Here is a 20011-nt window from a genome sequence, read left to right as displayed (position 1 = left end):
CCTGTACTATTGCATTCTGACTGTAAAATACATGTGACAATAAAATCAAAAAATTCTCCTCAGGAAAAGCTTTGCACTGAAATACCACCATCAGCTTTGATTTTATGCCAAACTGGAACTGATGTGAATCATGCATTCTCATCAACAGTTACCTTGACAAGGATTTTTTTTTCAACCAGTCTTGGGAACCGCCTTTTTTATTGAAGTCTATTGGTAGTTCAATATTCCAATGCAGGCCGGTCAACATTCATTCCTCCCTTGAGGCTCGATGAGAAAGCAATACAATTTGCTGATTTTACTATCAGTTTCAAGTACATTTTGTTTTATGAAACAGTAACAAATTGTGGCCTCTCGTGAACATTGTAACACCTGATGCAAACCAGAAAGACATCTGAAATGGTGGGACATACTGGCAAAAGTGCCAGTTATCGGCAAATCCCAATATTTGGACAGCGCAGCTAGCTAATTTTCGAGGTCTCTTATTCCCAGAGCCACTGTCTAGATTCCCACATCAGGAGATGATTTTTTTAAAAATGCTTTTCTTATGACATTTTTAGTCAAAACACAAAACAATAATGATACATAAATGCCCTCACAGACAGTAAATTATGAAAGTATAACTACAGCTTTCCCAGGAAAGAACAGGTTTGGAACAGTTATAGAGTCACAGAAATCTACAGCACAGAACAAAGGCCATTCTGTCTATTGAATCTGTGCCAGTCAAACACAAGCATCTGACGATTCTAATCCCAAAATCCAGCACTTGGCCCATAGACTTGAATGTCTTGGCACTGCAACAACACATCTGAATATTTCTTGAAATTATGAGGGCTTCTGCCTCTTCCACCCTTAGAAGTACTGAGTTCCAGATTCCCAACACGCTCTGGGTGAAAAGGTTTTTCCTCACAGTCCTTTTAAACCTCCTGCCCCTTGCCTTAACGCTATGTCCCTGGAATTGATTCCTCCACCAAGGGGAAAAGTTCCTTTCTGTCTATACTAACTATGCCTCTCATTATTTTACACAACGCAGTAGTGGCTCCCCTCAGTCTCCTCTGTTCTCAGGTAAACAATCTCTCTTCATAATTAAAACTGCCCAGTCTAAGCAACATTCTGGTAAATTGCTTGTGCATCCTCTCTCGTGCCATCATATCCTTCTGATAACATGGATTCCCCTCTGCACAAAGTGTTGTAGTCTCTGCCAAAGCAATGCCTTATCCAATTGCAGTACACCCTACCTACTCTTAAAGTCTATGCCTCAGCTAATAAAGGCAATAACTTTACTTGTCCGACATTAAAAGACCATAGACCTGCATGTCAAGGTGTATCCAAGGTCCTGCCATTCATCATATATTCTCTTGCCTTACTTGTCCTGCCCAAGTGAATCACCTCAAACTTATCCTGATTAAATTCCATTTGCCACTGAGCAGACCATCTGAGTAGCCAATCTATACATTCCTGCAATGTAAGGTGATCCTCTTCACAATTTAACACTCCAACAAATTTCACATAATCCTACAATTAAATTGAAATCACTTATATTTACCATAAAATGCAAAGGTCCCAACACTGATACATTTTTGACATAATAAAATTTAAGAAATGTTTAGAAGTGTGGCATATGGGATAGTTAGAAGTGGGTTAAATGTACATAGTAAATTACATGACCCCACAGCTCCCTCTTCTCCTCTTGCAATCCCCTAATGCAGATAGTTTGGAGAGAGATAAATGGAGTCAAAACTGGAAGAAATTAATTTACTGAGGCAGGAAGGTTGTGTCCATCAGAACAGAGCTGGTTATTGAGCTTGGGAGGCAGGTAGAAAGCTGTTCAGGGAAAATTCCAGAACCCCATAAAGATCATAAGAAATAGGAACTTGCTTATGAAGAGATGAGGGAAGCGTCTGCTTTCAAAATGGTGGCTTGATGGTCAGCGGTGAAGTCATAATCCTCATAAGAAGAGTTGGAGAACTGATGTTCAATGTGGATTCCTGGCCAACAAAGTGGGTATGGAGGCTGTGATGACAACAGATCATAACCAAGCAGTTGAGAGTTTTAGCCTTTAATTCCAGTAGCACACCTGCTCCAGACATTCTTTTGTTTTGTTTCTGTTCTTGCCCTACCACATTTCCCTTCTACCCCATAGAAGTAACTTTTTATCATTCAATCTCTCCTGTCCTCCATCTTATCACAGATCTTCATTTTGTCCTTACCTCTTAGAGTCATAGAGATGTACAGCATGGAAACAGACTCTTTGGTCCAACCTGTCCATGCCGACCAGATATCCCAATCCAATCTAGTTCCACCTGTCAGCACCCGGCCCATATCCCTCTAATCCCTTCCTATTCATATACCCATCCAAATGCCTCTTAAATGTTGCAATTGTACCAGCCTCCATCAAATCCTCTGGCAGCTCATTCCATACACATACCACCCTCTGCATGAAAACTTTGCCCCTTAGGTCTCTTTTATATCTTTCACCTCTCACCCTCTAGTTCTGGACTCCCCAACCCCAGGGAAAAGACTTTGTCTATTTATACTATCCATGCCCCTCATAATTTTGTAAACCTCTATAAGGGCACCCCTCAGCCTCTGACGCTCCAGGGAAAACACACCCAGCCTGTTCAGCCTCAAAGTCTATTATTAGCTCTTTAACTTTCCCCAGTTCGAATAAAAAAAATGATCTGGAATGTTAAATAATGTGTCACCATGATATGGTTTCTTGGGTCAAGCACTACTATCAATATGAGACTGGCATATATGTTAGCTTACGCAAAGTATATGATAAATATCACGTGCTTGTTGAGACAAATGCCTTAAGCTTTAATTAACACAAAGCATTTCCACTGTTATAACATCACACACTCTACATATTCTAGATTTGATGCTGAATGTTGCTGTACATTACACAGACATAATTGACTGACCAAACACACAACACTGACTTTATTTTACCCAGAATGTGACTGAAGAAAAGGTGGTTACCTTTATGTCACTGTCATATATAATGGTCCTTGCAATTTTTTGAAATTACATTACCTGTCTAGTCTGAAATTATGCGGTAACTCTTCACAGATGCTGGTATTTCCCGTCGTTTCTGATTTTATTGCAAATTTTCAGCACCAACATGTTTCTGCTATTCACAAACGAAATAACTTTAGGAGCTCGAATATAAGTCTTATACTAACTGCAGTACATTACAAATCCCATAAGAGCAATTGTCATCTCGGACAAGGGTTGCTGTCAGCAGCACGAGCACTTTGCCGGGAAACCCAACGGCTAAGAGGGCTCGTGCGCACCACCAACCGCGTGCCCATGAGGTGGTACTCGCACGTGCATCAATATGACCATGTACCTGATCCAGACCGCGCATGAGCGGCAATGGCCGGCTGTCTTCGTGAAGAGCAGTTCAGCGATAGTTTTGCGTTTTTGATATAACGAGAGTTCTGGTTAGAAGTAAATGTCCTTTTTTTCCCCCCTCTCGCTCCCCTAGAGTCAGCGATGGAGGAGCGTCTATGGATTTAGGCTGAACCTTTTCCTGAGTTTTCCCAGTTGGCCTCATGGCAGCAGTTGGAGTTTTGAGCGCACTGCGCAGGTGTGCGGTCCCTGGTGGTTGGTACAAATGGCAGGGTCTGTCTCTGACCGGAGGTCAATGCAGGCAAGTGCACAGCACCGGCTGTCTGTATGCAAAGAAGAGCTTACTAAAGAAATTCCTCTCTAAATCAAAGTGAGTATTTGTACATAATCAATTTATATTTACCAGGAAGCAAGAGGTATCCAAAATACCAAGTGGTCAGATTTGCGGGTTTAAATTTTTGAAGGCAGTAAAGGGAAATTATATCATTTGCTTAAAAGTTCCTGTTACCACCGAGATAAGATCTCAACGTCGTCTATATCAAGCGGTTGCTGCAATTATATTGTCTGTCCTCCTTTAAATAGAATTTATATTTATGCGTCAAAGTTATATTTTAAAAACCAATGCGGAGCTGAGTAGCAAACCTTTGCTTCGGGGGATGGGGGGGAAGCGAGTGAACAATAATCAGTGACTCTAACTGCAGAGTTTTGAATTCTTGTGATTAGTGAACAAAAAAAGTGAGGATGAGTCGACAAAGGTTCACTGGACTGGAAACGTTAATACTGTTTTTCTTTACACACGATGCTGTCCAATGAGCTGAGTTTCTCCTGGTTAAGAACGACGTGAATCGGCAGTATATTTCTTTTGTAGTGCTGCAGAATTGCACGAAACCAATGAAGTAAAATGGTAATATCAGGTGTGACCATGTGGTATAATAAGTTGAGGTCACTCTGCGCATATCCACTCAGTTGTTAACTGTTATTACGATACTCCAGCTGTCCCTTGAGGCGTTGTCTGTGCCTGATTCGGAAGTATCAAAGTCCTAGAGGACCATAGGGTTGTTCTCTCATTGGAGAGAGATAAGACTGTGAGACATAAGAGCATAAGTCAGGCCATTCAGCCCATTGAGTCTGCTCCACCATTCAATCATGGCTGATAAGTTTCTCAACCCTATTCTCCTGCTTTTTCCCTGTAACCCTTGGTGCCCTTAACGGTCAAGAGCCTATCTGACTCAGCCTCAAATGCACTCAATGACGTGGCCTCCACAGCTTTCTGTGTCAATGAATTCCATAGATTCGCCACTCTCTCAGGGTGAAACATCTTCAGCAAATCTCTATTCTCAAAGGTCTTCCCTCTACTCTACTCTAAGGCTGTCCCCTCAGGTCCTAGTCTCTGCTCCCAATGGAAACATCTTCCCAACATCCACTATGTCCAGGCCATTCAGTATTCTGTAAGTTTCAATTAGATACCCCCTCTTCCTTCTAAACTCTATTGAGTATAGACCCACACTTCTCAATGTTTCTCATATCTTAAGCTTGTCATTCCTGGGACTATACTCGTGAATCTCTTCTGAACGTGTTCCTGGGCCTGTATATTTTTCCTGAGGTATGGGGCACATAACTGTGCACAATACTCCAAATGTGGTGTGACCAAAGACTTTTACAGCCTCAAAAGTACATCACTGTTTTTCTATTCAAGTCCTCTGGCTCAGTGGTTAGCACTACTGCCTCACAGTGCCAGGAACCCGGGTTCGATTCAAGCCTCTGGCGACTGTGGTGAGTTTGCACATTAAAGTGTAGAACATTACAGTGCAGTATAGGCCATTCGGCCCTCCATGTTGATTCTACAGGTTGGTGCAATCTGAAGTCCATCTCACCTACATTATTCCATTCTTGTCCATATGCCTATTCAATGACCATTTAAATGCCCTTAAAGTTGGCGAGTCTACTCCTGTTGCAGGCAATGCATTCTCTACTTCTGACATATGTCCTATATCTATCACCCCTCAACTTAAAGCTATGTCCCCTCGTGCGAGCCATCACAATCTGAGGAAAAAGGCTCTCACTGTCCAACCTATCTATCCCTCTGATTATCTTATGTCTTAATTAAGTCACCTCTCAGCCTCTTTCTCTCTAATGAAAACAGCCTCAAGTTGCTCAGCCTTTCCTTGTAAGACCATCCCTCCATACCAGGCAACATCCGAGTAAATCTCTTCTGAGCACTTTCCAAAGCTTCCATATCCTTCCTATAATGCGGTGATCAAAAGTGTATGCAATATTCCAAATGTGGCCGCACTAGAGTTTTGTACAACTGCAGCATGATCTCATAGTTCTGAAATTCAATCCCTATACCAATAAAAGCTAACATACCGTATGCCTTAACAACCCTATCAACTTGGGTGGCAACTTTCAAGGATCTATGTACCTGGCCACTGAGATCCCTCTTTCTCTGCTCATCTACACTACCAAGAATCTTACCATTAACTCAGTACTCTGAATTCCTGTTGCTCCTTCCAACATTCTGCCCATGTCTGCATGGGTTTCCTCCCACAATCCAAAGATGTGCAGGTTAGGTGAATTGGCCGTGCTAAATTGCCTATAATGTTCAGGGATTTGGAGGTTAGTCAAGTGTAAATATAGGATCACAGGGTAGGGGAATGGGTCTGGGTGGGTTACTTTTTGGAGTGTCAGTGTGGACCTGTTAGGCTGAAGGGCTTATTTCCACATGTAGGGATTCTATGATAAAGGCTATCATTGCATTTGCCTTCCTTACTTCTGACTCAACCTGAGAGTTACCTTGAGAATCCTGGAATAGAACTCCCAAGTCTCTTTGCAATTCAAACCTCTGAATTTTCTTCCCATTAGAAAATAGTCCATGCCTCCCTTCTTTCTACCAAGGTGCATGATCTCGCACTTTTCCTTGTTGTACTCCATTTGCCACTTCTCTGTGCCCACTTTCCTACCCTGTCTCAATCCTTCTTCAGCATCTCTACCTCCTCAATGTTATCAGTCTTTGTACCATCTGCAAACTTAGCCAGAATGCCCTCAGTTCCTTCATCTGATCATTAATATCTAAAGTGAAAAGTTGTAGTCTCAACAATGAGCCTTGCGGAACACCACTTCTCACTGGCTGCCATCCTGAGAAGGACCCTTTTATCCCCACTTTCTGCCAAACAGCCAATCTTCCACCCATGCTAGCACCTTGCCTCTAATGCCATGGGCCCTTATCTTACTCAGAGTCCTGTGTGGCAGCTTGTCAAAGGCCTCCTTTGAAGTCCAGGTAGATAACATCCATCAGCTCTCCTTGGTCTAACATGCTTGTTACTTGCTCAAAGAATTCTAGCAGGTGTGGTGATGACTTTAATCTGAAGGTCACAATGCCTCAGGCATAAGGTGATTTGAGATGGTTGGAACGCTTGGTGACCTCAGCCGGTATGGGATATGAAGTCTTTCTGTTTTTGAATCCTAGAATCCCTACATGTGGAAACAGACCTTTCAGCCCAACAAGTCCACAACGATCATCTGAAGAGTGACCCACCCAGACCCATTCCCCTATCCTATATTTTCCCCTGAGTAATGAACGTAATTGACACATCCATGGACACCTATGGGCAATTTAGAGTGGCCAGTTCACCTAACCTGCACATCTTTGGAGTGTGGGAGGAAACCCATGCAGACACAAGGAGAATGTGCAAATTCCACACAGGCAGTCGCTTGAGGCTGGAATCGAATCTGGGTTCCTGGCTGTGAGAGACAACAGTGCTTAAAAACTAGTGATGTACTAAAAACAAAATGCATTCCACATCTTAAGTACTTCAAACTAGCCAAAATGAAGTTTATCCAGTTATCAATAGTTGTCAAGATTGTGACTATTCTCCATTAACCCATGGGATGGGATGGGGTTCAGTTAAAGTATTTGATGCTTGCAACCAACTTGGCTCGATCTTCCAGTGATGAGCTATATTTAGAAGAATTCTGATAGTTGCAGATAACTTGTATTAAAAAAATTCCAAAATCTTGATCAAGCAAATGTTAGCCATCATGTGGAATGTATGTCACAAGCATTTAGTGCAATATTTCACCATCATTGCACATAAAATTTAAACTCATTACATCCATGCACTTTACAAAGTGTAGTAAAAATACACCAAAAATCAGATACAATACTACATACTACAGGAAAAACTCATCAAGTTTGTGTGCCTGTTTGTTCCATTATTTAAACATTTTTGAAGTATATAAATATGCTACAGTTGAGTACTTATGAAAGTTACTTCAGAAAGGCGCAAGGCAATATTCTGACACAAATTAACGAAAAGTATTGAATCATCCTTGCACAAATACAATTCACACCAATAGTTTTGGTTGCGAGGGAAACCCTTATATGCCCCTTCGCTCACCTTTGCAGGACACCATATCAAATGGTCCAAGTTTGCGCTTATGAACAAGTTGAAGGCATCATCTATGGGAAGAGGGAGGGAGTGCAGTCCAGGTAGTCCTGCACCAGGATTAGCCAGCCAGTCACTGGGCTGCAGTGAATCCCTCACCTATTGGGGGATATTTGCCAAAGACACAGCAATACAAAACCGAGAAAGGGTTAGAATAAAACAGCTCATCTAGTTACAAGGAAAATAAATGTAAAGTTCAGTCAACATGTCAAAGGAGATGGATGTGCATGCCTCTTTGGATTGGGACTGGGGAAAGGTGGTAGGGGGGGAGCGGTTGTGGAAAACACTAAGAGACCAACACTGCTACTTCAGCCCCTCACTACCTGAGCTGAAAGAGGGGATTCTTCATTCCCACTCAAAACGTTGTGTGTCAAATCCCTCACCCGACCAACCTTAGCTCGTTTTCCCCCTTTCCGTTGTCTCGCTCTTAGACAGTCAAAACGCTTAATTTTTTTTCCTCTAATTTTTTATCAAGCCATATAGCTGACTGAGCTAACCAGTAACTGTAATATTGAAAAGTGCAACACTTTAAGAGCTTCACTGCCATGGCTTCAGGCCAATTCACACCTGGAAAACCCTGATTGTGTTTTGACAGTTGTGGCCAATTGCATCAAAGCAGCTGAGACAATAAACAATATAAAAGGAAAAAAGTCAATTTGTCATATCTTCCAAAATGATTCTTTCAAAAGGCTATAGATTCTGAAAGTACTGATCAGATTTTCCTTGGGCCATATGTTAATTATATACCAGGCTTTGTTGAAATCTATCAACTAGTCTGAGATTTGTTTACAACTAAATAGATGAGAAATATGACTTCTGTCCACCTGGAGTGGCAAAAAGTAATAAATGAAACATGCTGCAAATGCTTAGCAGGTGGATTTCCGTGGGGAAAGAAACAACTAACGTCTTGCTGTAACTTTTCATTGGAGTTATTCCAATGAACGTACGTATAAATTAAGTAGCTTACTGTGTCTATAGTTTGTTCACATAACCATCATTTAAATTATCCACTGCCTGTTTCCCTCATTAAAATATCTCAAAATAAACTAGATCAAGCTGTCAAATTAACTGAAACACAGTCTTTTCATTATTTAAATGATTTGAATTTATTATGCTGTGTGGTTTGTTTTAGAAATAATGTTAAAATGGATTTTGAGAATCTTCAGGAAATACTCCATTATTAAATAATCCTAAATTGGTAATTTAGTTGCCATTTAGGTGCATTAGAAATGCATTGTGGTATTTGTAAGCATTATGGTTTCAATAGCAAGGAAGATTCATTTTAATATTCCCATGGTCTCCCAAGACTATGGTAGACTGCTCTGTAAGGTTAGATCACATGGGATCTGGGGGAGCTAGCCAATTGATTTGAAGGTAGGAAACACAGGGTGGTGGTAGAGGGTCTGTGACCAGTGGTGTGTCACAAGGATCAGTGCTGGGTCCATTTATATAAATGATTTGGGTGAGAATATAGGCGTAGTTAGTAAGTTTGCAAACAACACCAAAATAGGTGGTGTAGTGGACAGTGAAGAAGGTAATCTCAGAGTACAAAGGGATCTTGATCAGATGCTCCAGTGGGCTGTGGGTGGCAGATCAAGTTTAATTTAGATAAATGTGAGGTGTTGCATTTTGGTAAGACAAACCAGGGGAAGACTTATCATGAGTCCCTGGTGAGTGTTGCTGAATAAACAGATGGTGGGGTACAGGGGCATAGTTCCTTGAAAATGGAGTCGTGAGTAGGCAGGGTGATGAAGAAGGCATTTGGGACTCTTACCTTTATTGGTCAGTGTTTGGAGTACATGTGTTGGAACATCATGTTGCAGCTGACAGGACATTGGTGAGGCCAATTCTAGTAGACTGTGTACAATCTGGTCTTCCTGCTATAGGAAAGATACTGTTAAACTTGAAAGTTGAGAAAAGATTTGCAAGGATGTTGCTGGGACTGGAGGATTTGAGTTATAGGGATAGGCTGAACAGACTGGGGCTTTTTTCATCAGAGGTTGAGTGGTGACCTTTATAGAAGTTGATAAAATCATGAACGGCACAGGGTGAATAGACAACGTCTTTTCTCCAAGGTGGGGATTGCAAAACTAAAGGTTTAAGGTGAGAGGGGAAAGATATGAAAAGGACCTGAGGGGCAACATTTTCATGCAGTGTGATATGTGTATGGAATGAGCTGCTGGGTGTGATGGTGGAGATGAGTACAAACTATGAATTGCAACATTTTCTAAGGCATCTGGATGGGTACATAAATAGGAAAGGTTTACAAGGGATATGGTCCAAATTCTGGCAAATGGGACGAGGTCAGATTGGGATGTCTGGTCGATGCAGACAAGTTGGACTGAAGGGTCTGTGTTCATGCTGTATGACTTTGACTGCTGTCTCATATGTGAGAGAGAGACATTGTTGGTTTGTTAAACGTGAAACTTAACTCCCATGAGGCAAGGGGTGAAGTTGAGAAGTTTCAGGAGTTAATTTTTCCAAAAGTTAGATTTTGGACAACGACAGTAGCACTTGAAATAAGTCTTAAAATCAATTCTAAAAACAGCTACTGCTAACCTACACTGAAAGTACAGGACCTGGATTAAGCTTGCTACCAACATGCATATTTATCCACAATTACAAAATTATTAGAATTTCCCAGAGGGGGTAACTTGCTTGATGGTGGGATTCCAGTGCACACTGGCATGTAACTGTGTAGCACCCACGGTATAGTGGAAAAGTGAGGGACTAAGTCCACCTAATTGTTCTCAATCTATTATTTTCTGACCTTCAACCAGGAAGACATTTTGGTATGAAAGCCTGACACTGGGATTGCAACTTGTAAGGGAAGGTTTAGTAAATATGTGTTAATTTAGCAAACTGGAGAAATGACTTATTGATTTGATTTCCATTTTTTTCGTGACTAATGTAAAGAGTTTTTGTCTTTTGAGTGTTGGAAGAAATTTAAGAGTTCACATGACTTTCTCTGGAAATGAAGAACCTAATCAGTACTGAACGTGGAGCTATAAGTACTTTGTTTCATGTCATGGCAAAAACTATGAATAATATCCATCAACTATGAAGATCAGCATCAAAACTAGGTAATCACCAGCAACTATAAATAAACGTAAAACCAATTAATCATTCAATTTTTCTTTACTGTTTTAATCCTTTAACAATCTAGGTTTCATCCTATCTGGATGAAATTATTTTGTTTTCTCTCATGAGAACTTCCAACCATCTTGTTTTATCTATTTCTCACGTATCATAAATGTGACATTTGCAGCATCCTCCTCTGGATGGAAACTGATACAAGATACTCACTTACAAGCTCAGCCATAACCACCTCCATGTGTTTGGTCCTTAATTGGTAAAAATTCCTTTTGACTAAGTTTTTCCTATTTGCAAATTTCCAGAAAAGCTCCTTGGGTTTCTTCTAATGGTAGCAGCATATCTGTGCTCGTGCACTTTGTCTTGTGTGTTTCTTTTTTCAGTTTGTCTATTTATATTCGGGTTGGTTTTCTACTAAATAATGTGTCTAATGTACATCACACTCTGACTCCTTTTTTTCTTTTGTGTCTTAATCTCTGTCTTTGTCATTTAGGGAGCTGAATAACGATTTTAACATTTATCACTTTGACTCATCAAGTCATATAGTATGGAAACAGATCCTTCAGTCCAAGCCAAATATAAATCAGTTGCACGGCCTGCTCCTGGCTCATTTCCATCCAAACCAGTTGTATTCCATATACTTATCGAGCTATCTTTTTAAACGTTGTAACTGTGCCTACATCCACCACTTCTCAGGAAGTTCATTCCATGTGAGAAACACCCTTTTTAAAAAGGAAATTGCCCTTCATGTCTTTTTTTTTAAAATGTCTCTCCTCTCATGTTTAAAAACATGTCTCCTAGTGTTGATATGCCTCATCCCAAGGAAAAGGCACCTGCCATTAACCCTATCTACGCCACTCATGATTTTATAAACCTCACAAGGTCACGTCGCAGCTTCCTAAGGTCTAGTGAAACAAGCCCCAGACTATCCAGCCTTTGTTTATAACTGAACACTCCACTCTCAGCAACATTCTGGTAAATCTTCTCTGAATCCTCTCCAGCTTCATAATATCCTCCTTATGCCAAGGTGACTAAAACTGCACACAGTACTACAGGAGGAGCACCACCAATATCCTGTACAACCTCAATGTGATGTCCCAACTCCTGTATTCAAAGGTCTGAGCAATGAAGGCAAGTGTGCTAAATGCTTTCCTACCCACCCTGTCAACCTGTGACACGAATTACAAAGGACTTTGTACCTGAACCATGTTGTCTCTGTTCTCGTACAACTAATGGTAGGGCCCTGGGTAGTGGTTCAAGTCCTGTATTACCTAAGTACAGCCTATTAACTCAATTGATCAAGATCTCTCTTTATAATCTTAGATAACTTTCTTCACTGTCCACTATATCACCAATTTTGGTGTCATCTGGAAACTTACTCACCATGCCTCCTATATTCTCATCCAAATCATTGATTTAAATGACAAACAAAAGTGGACTTAGTACCAATCCCTGCAGAACACTGCTGGTCACAGGCCTCTATTCTGAAAAGCAACCCTCCACCACCACCACTACCACCCTCTGTCTCCTAGAATAAAGCCAATTTTATAGCCAGTTGGCAAGCTCACTGTGAATGCATGTGATTCTGTTTTACTGATTAGTCTACCTTGCGGAACCTTGTCTAGGCTTTAGTAAAGTCCATTTAAACAACATTGCTTTTTCTTCTGTGTCTTAATCTCTGTCTTTGTCATATAGGAAGCTGTATTCTCTTCTTTCTTTCCCATTCATAGGAGTGCAGCTAGCTAACCTGTATCCAAATAATCTTCTGCAGAAGCGCTCATTGTTTTACCTGTGAAACTCTGTTCCAGTACACTAGGGGTCCCTTCCCACTTCATTGTAGCTTGCTCCAGTTCAGTATTTTCAAATTTGCTATTTCCTGGTTCTTTTTCATGACATTGTGATCATAGTTCGCCAACTCTTTTCTTCTCCCCCTTCCCCCCAGGTTGAAACACACAACACTTGTCCCACTACATTCCCACAGCTAGATCCAGTATTTATTCCTTTCTAATTGGAGTGGAAACAATTAACAAGGGAATTATTCCAGAAATTTGTGCCCTCTATGTTTTATGCTTCGCGAGTCTCCAAGTTCTTGCACTTTTTACTGTAATTTATCTTTGCGCTTTCTACAGTTTGGTGATTGAAGCATTCACCCAGCATCATAACAGGTTCTCTATTATTCTTTAATTCTAAACAATCTATGTTAGAATGCTGGATACCTGAGAACTGAACTTCATCCATCATAACTCTGTATAGTAGCCAGGAATTCACAAAATGTTTGAGTGAGTGGCATGTTCATGAGACCCAGTCATTAATATAATTCAAGTTGAGCTTGATGTGGTTCCCCAGTAAGCCAGTGGCATTCTTTTGTGTTCCTGCTTGGATGTAAAAACAAAGTCAAGTTGACTAAGTGAATAAATTTATGTCAATCTAAGTTTGGAGCTATTAATGAATACTGCCAAAATGGATTGTAGAGATTCTATAGGTGTGTAAACGTTTGGCTAGAATGAATGTGGGTCCATTACAGGTAGTCAGAAGAAAAGAAAATGTGTGCATAAAGAAATGGCAGAGAAGTGAAGTGGTTGTTTTGTCTGTCTTCATGGAGGAACATGCCAGAAATCTCCCAAACTAGTGATCCATGTGGATGGGAAAAATGAGCACTTGAAGAAAATTAGCTTTCGGTTTATAAAAATTGTACTGGAGAAATTAATGGGGTCGAAACTTGATAAGTCTCCAGGATCCGATATCTTCATCCCATAGTGTTGAAGGAGATGGCTGTAGAAAGTCATTGGTGATTATCTTCCAAACTTCTATAGATTGCCTTCCTACTCATTAAGAAGGAAGCAAGAAAGAAAACAGCATTTCAACCTGGTTAGTCTTGCATTAGTAGAAGGGGAAAGTATTCAAATCTATATACAGGATGGAGCAAATAGACATTGATACAATTCTGTGATTAGGCATTGTCAGCATAGATTTGTGAATAGAAACTTGGAGGTCTTTGCAGATAAAACTAACAAAATTGAGAATGGAGAGCTGATTGGAGTACTTAAATTTTTTTCTAAAGTCTTCACAAATGGTTGGTGAAAAAATGCTATGAGAGTGTATTAGCATGGATTAATGATTGATTTTTATTCCTGTGTTTTCTATCTATAGCCCTTGCAATTCACTATATGTCCATGCTTTAGAGGTAGGGACCCAATTAAGAGTTCCAGATTTGCAGATGATACAAGACTGCGTGTTAATAGGTATTGTGAGAAAGATGGAAGGTCTCTTCAGGAACATTTGAACAGCTTGAATGTGTGGACAGAAACATCGCATGATGTGGAAAAATGTGAAAAGATATCTGTTTAAGCAGGTGATGAAGATACGTAGTGTTTTTAAATAGCAAGAGGTTGGACAGTGTAGATGTACAAGGGGAATCTGGATATCCTTGTCAATAATTCCCTGACGGCTGACATGATAGTCCAGCAAGCTAGTAAGGAGATTAATGGAATATTAGCTATTATTGAAAGGGGATTTGAGTATAGGAGTTGTAAAATCTTTCTTAAAGTGCACAAGAGTTTGGTTAGACTATATCTGGAGTATTGTCTGCAGTTTTGGTCTCCATATCTCAGGAAAAAGAATTACTGCCATTGAGGGGATACAACAAAGATAGATAGACAGACAGACAGACGGTTGTTCCTGAGATGATGAAGAGAGATTGGGCTAATTGGGCCTGTAGGTTCTGGAGTTTTAAAGAAGGAAAGGTGATCTCATCGAAACCTACTAATCCTTAAAAGGAATGGGTAGGGTAAATGGAGATAAGATGTTTCTCCTGGTTGCACAGTCTAGAGCCGGGGGAATAATTTACGAATAATAAGGTGGTGCCATCCCTAATTGAGAGGTATTAATTTGTTTTACTCAAAGGGTTGTAAACTTTCAGAATTCTGTACCACAGAGGGGCGTGGAAGCTCATTCTTAGAGTCTGTTTAAGATTGAGATCGATAGATTGGCATGCAGGAATGGTGTAGACAAAATGTTTGATTAGTCATGATTCCCTTGATCTTTCTGACTTGCAACCTTGTATTCATCACCATTGAAACTCTAAGGTAAACAAAAGCTTTGTGAATTTTGTCTTTTAATAGCATTCTCGTCGCATAGTCATCATATCCCTACCCTGATCCAGAAGTCTCAGGTTCAAGTCCATCTGTTCTAGAGGTGTGTAGGAACATCTCTGGCCAGGTTAATGAGAAAAATTGGTTAAACAAAAAAACAAATTTCTAACTAAGCAGTGGGCTAATTTATTGTGCATTATATGATGTAACATTTCTGGGTTAATTAAACAACACTTTAAAATTTTGACTTTACAAAAATAAAGTTATTGAAAATGCAAACAATAATAAATACCAGTATAATAAAGAGTGGAAAACCCCCCACAAATTACAACTACTGTCTACTAACTACTAACCTACCCTATAATACAAAACAAAACCTAACACTGTGCAAAACAACACCAATAAATAAGTGACTAAATAAATCAAAGAAAAAGCAAAAGAAAACACAAAGCCTTCAGAAATGAGATCACAAGAATCCAGAGAAAGTATATTCCTGTCAGGGTGAAAGGGAAGGCTGGTAGATATAGGGAATGCTGAATGACTAAAGAAATTGAGGGTTTGGTTAAGAAAAAGAAGGAAGCATATGTCAGGTACAGACAGGATAGATCGAGTGAATCCTTAGAGTATAAAGAAAGTAGGAGTATACTTAAGAGAGAAATCAGGAGGGCAAAACGGGGACATGAGATAGCTTTGGCAAATAGAATTAAGGAGATTCCAAAGGGGTTTTACAAATATATTAAGGACAAAAGGGTAACTAGGGAGAGAATAGGGCCCCCCCAAGGATCAGCAAGGCGGTCTTTGTGTGGAGCCACAGAAGATGGGGGAGATACTAAATGAATATTTTGCATCAGTATTTACTGTGGAAAAGGAAATGGAAAATATAGACTGTAGGGAAATAGATGGTGACATCTTGCAAAATGTCCATATTACAGAGGAGGTGGTCTTGAAATGCATAAAAAGGTGGATAAATCCCCAGGACCTGATCAGTTGTACCCGAGAACTCTGTGGGAAGCTAGAGAAGTGATTGCTGGGCCTCTTGCTGAGATATTTGTATCATCGACAGTCACGGGTGAGGTGCCGGAAGACTGGAGGTTGGCAAACGTGGTGCCACTGTTTAAGAAGGGCGGTAAAGACAAGCCAGGGAACTATAGACCGGTGAGCCTGACCTCAGTGATGGGCAAGTTGTTGGAGGGAATCCTGAGGAACAGGATGTACATGTATTTGGAAAGGCAAGGACTGATTCGGGATAGTCTTTGTGCGTGGGAAATCATGTCTCACAAACTTGATTGAGTTTTTTGAAGAAGTAACAAAGAAGATTGATGAGGGCAGAGCAGTAGATGTGATCTATATGGACTTCAGTAAGGTGTTCGACAAGGTTCCTCATGGGAGACTGATTAGCAAGGTTAGATCTCATGGAATACAGGGAGAACTTGCCATTTGGATACAGAACTGGGTCAAAGGTAGTAGACAGAGGGTGGTGGTGGAGGGTTGTTTTTCAGACTGGAGGCCTGTGACCAGTGGAGTGCCACGAGGCTGAGGGGTGACCTTATAGAGGTTTACAAAATTATGAGGGGCATGGATAGGATAAATAGGCAAAGTCTTTTCCCTAGGGTTGGAGAGTCCAGAACTAGAGGGCATAGGTTTGGGTGAGAGGGGAAAGATATAAAAGAGACCTAAGGGGCAACGTTTTCACGCAGAGGGTGGTACGTGTATGGAATGAACTGCCAGAGGATGTGGTGGAGGCTGGTACAATTGCAACATTTAAGAGGCATTTGGATGGGTATATGAATAGGAAGGGTTTGGAGGGATATGGGCCAGGTGCTAGCAGGTGGGACTAGATTGGGTTGGGATATCTGATCGGCATGGACGGGTTGGACCGAAGGGTCTGTTTCCATGCTGTACATCTCTATGACTCTAAATTCATTCCTAACCATGCAGAGATCATCCTTACTACTTGCAGTGCTTTAAAATGATTTCACCACACTTCAGCTCTGGGTTCCATCTCTTTCAACAGCTTGTTTTCTTAGTTGGACTGAAGGGTCTGTTTCCATGCTTTACATCTCTATGACAAAATAGCTATGCTCGGCGCAAAGCTCCCAAACAGAAAAATGGGAGCATTGTGTGTGTCTGTGTATACATACCTGTATTAACTCAGGAGTCCTCCCTCCAGGGCCTAGAGCTCAACAAACCTAACTATCCTGGTTAAACAAACACCATAGTTAAAATAGCCGACAAATCTATATCCAAATAACTCCAAAGAAAGTCTGCCATGTCTTATAAAAATGGTCTGCTGTGTGGTGCACCATGTTTGTTCAAAAAAAAGTCCAAGGGAATGTACTCCATAGTTAATTTCCGGCATTTGAGCAAGCCTGGTGGGTTCTCAGACACCCAATTCATCAAAATATTCTTCCGTATGCAAGAATTTCTTCCCATGTCTGTCTAAAGATGAAATTCAGTAGACCTAAGAGGAGAAATATACAGTTCATCCACTTTACTAACACCTTCCACCCCGACCTCAAATTTACCTGGACCATCTCAGACTCCTCCCTCCCCTTCCTAGACCTCTCCATTTCTATCTCGGGCGACCGACTCAACATGGACATTTAACACAAACCGACTGACTCCCACAGCTACCTAGATTACACCTCTTTCCACCCTGCCCCCCTGTAAAAACGCCATCCCGTATCTCCAATTCCTTCACCTCCGCCGCATCTGCTCCCACTACCAAACAACCCAAATGGCCTCCATCTTCAAAGACCGCAATTTCCCCTCTGACGTGGTCGACGATGCTCTCCACCGCACCTCCGCCTTTGAACCCCCCCACCTCCAATTGCCACCAGGACAGAACCCCACTGGTCCTCACCTTCCACCTTCCACCCCACCAACCTCCGGATACATCGTATCATCCACTGTCATTTCCGCGACCTTCAAACAGACCCCACCACCAGGGATATATTTCCCTCCCCACCCCTATCAGCATTCTGCATTCCGGAGAGACCACTCCCTCGTCAGGTCCACACCCCCCCCCCCCCCCCCCCAACCAACCTCCACTTTCCCCTGCAACCGCAAGAAATGCAAAACTTGCGCCCACACCTCCCCCACCCCCCACATGACGCCTGGAGGAAGAGCGCCTCATCTTCCACTTAGGAACCCTCCAACCACACGGGATGAATGTAGATTTCTTCAGCTTCCTCATTTCCCCTCCCCCCACCTTATCACAGTCCCAACCCCAGGATTCAGCTCCGCCCTCTTGACCTGCAATCTTCTTCCCCACCTCTCCGCCCCCACCCCCTCTCCGGCCTATCACCATCACCCTCACCCTCACCTCCTTCCACCTATCGTATTCCCAGCGCCCCTACCCTTTGTCTCAGCCCGCTTGGCACACCAGCCTCATTCCTGAAGAAGGGCTTGTGCCCGAAACGTCGATTCTCCTGCCTCTCAGATGCTGCCTGGCCTGCTGTGTTTCCAGCACCACATTTTTCAACTCTGGTCTCCAGCATCTGCAGTCCTCACTTTCTCCTAGGAGAAATATAGACTCTACTTTAACTTCAGTCGTCCATACCCTCCCTATCTCTCCCACCACAGCACTCCAATAAACACTGAGCCTCTGGCAAGTCCAGAAACAGTAGTAAGAGTACTTACACTTTTGGGGCACATTGGAGATGCCCCTTTTTTTAAACTTTGCCAGATAGTCCAGTGCCAAGTGAACCCTGTGCAGAACTTTTAACTGCATAGCACGTGTCCTATTATTGATTGAGATCTTTCGCGCATTCTCCCATGTGCAGAAGAGATCTCCACTCCTAGCTTTTGCTCCCAGACCTCACATAAGAGGTTAATATCCTGCCAGGCCCCGCCACCCGGCAGGCAATAGAGGGCACTAACCAAAAGGCTGCTTGTGGAATGTAGCAACAACCTCTCTGTATCGGGCTTTTAGGGCTTAGTGAGAGGCATAGTCTTCTGGTTGAAATCCCTAACCTGAAAAAAAAATAGAAAAGATCTCTGCTGGGCAACCCATATTTACGGCTCAATTGCTCGAAAGGCATCACTATGTCCCCCTCAAACAAGTCTCCCAAACTGGGAAACTCCTCTCGCTGCCCATAGTTTGAACCCTGAGTCCATCACTTCTGGTCGGAACCCTGGCATACCAACTATAGGCATAAGTGGCAAAGTTTCAGATAAGCAACCCTCACTGACGCACCACCCTCCATTGCATGACCGCCCTAATAACAACGGGGTTCCAGCAGTGGTCCATAACTGTCCTCATCTTATCCATGGACAACAGGTGAATAAGAGGGCACTTTGCCAGGGAGGCCTCGATAGACAACCATATAGAGCCCGGATCATTACCTACCCTATCGCAGACAACAGACAGCAGGGAACTCGGTTGATACCTCCTGATGTCTGGGAAATCAATTCCTCCCCATCCTTGAGGCAACTGCAATTTAGTAAGTTTGAGGGGCCATCCACGATGCCAGATAAAGGAACCAAACCACCCCATAAGCTTCCACAGCGTTGACCTGGGAAACATAATAGGGAGCATAGCATGGGACAAAGCAAACTAGGAAGGATGTTCATCTTAATGAGAGATTCGGTCTAACTGTAAAACTGGAAGAGCCTCCCATCTCTGGAGATCCCGCCTAATATTGTCGAGCAGGTGAGCAAAATTAGTCTGAAATAACCGATCAAGCTTGGGGGTAATAAAACTGCTTGAGTATCGGAACCCTGCCTGTGACCACTTAAAAGGGAACCTAGGGCCATCTTCAACCTCCGGCACTTCCTTGTGGTTCCCCAAAGGCATAGCCTCCAATTTTTGCAAAGTTGATCTGCTATCCTGGAATTGTCCCGAATGAATTGATACATTGATCAGATGGGGTACGGAGGTCAGCGGGTTCGCTTTAAAGACAGCAGTTCATCATCTGCATACAGTGTAATCTTGTGTGCCCTCGATCCCACTTCTGGAGCAGTTATGTGGATGTTCTGACTAATGGCCTCTGGTGATGGAACCGCTGGCAATGTAAACAACAACGGTGA

The 20011-nt window shown here is 42.0% G+C and overlaps 1 protein-coding gene across 1 annotated transcript in view; it reads left to right on the top strand.

Annotated features, from left to right (window-relative positions):
* Positions 1 to 3460: 3460 nt before the first annotated feature.
* The window catches only part of LOC140465041 (probable 2-ketogluconate reductase), an 89858-nt gene continuing 73307 nt past the window's right edge, over positions 3461 to 20011 (top strand). The window contains exon 1 of the mRNA XM_072560863.1: positions 3461 to 3721. The gene's annotated coding sequence lies outside the window, so the exon portion shown is untranslated. The remainder of the gene's footprint in view (positions 3722 to 20011) is intronic.

Source organism: Chiloscyllium punctatum, chromosome 41, assembly GCF_047496795.1.
Source record: "Chiloscyllium punctatum isolate Juve2018m chromosome 41, sChiPun1.3, whole genome shotgun sequence".
Taxonomy (NCBI): domain Eukaryota; kingdom Metazoa; phylum Chordata; class Chondrichthyes; order Orectolobiformes; family Hemiscylliidae; genus Chiloscyllium; species Chiloscyllium punctatum.
The sequence above is the reverse complement of the archived record's forward strand: the minus strand, read 5'-3'. Positions and strand labels throughout refer to the sequence as shown.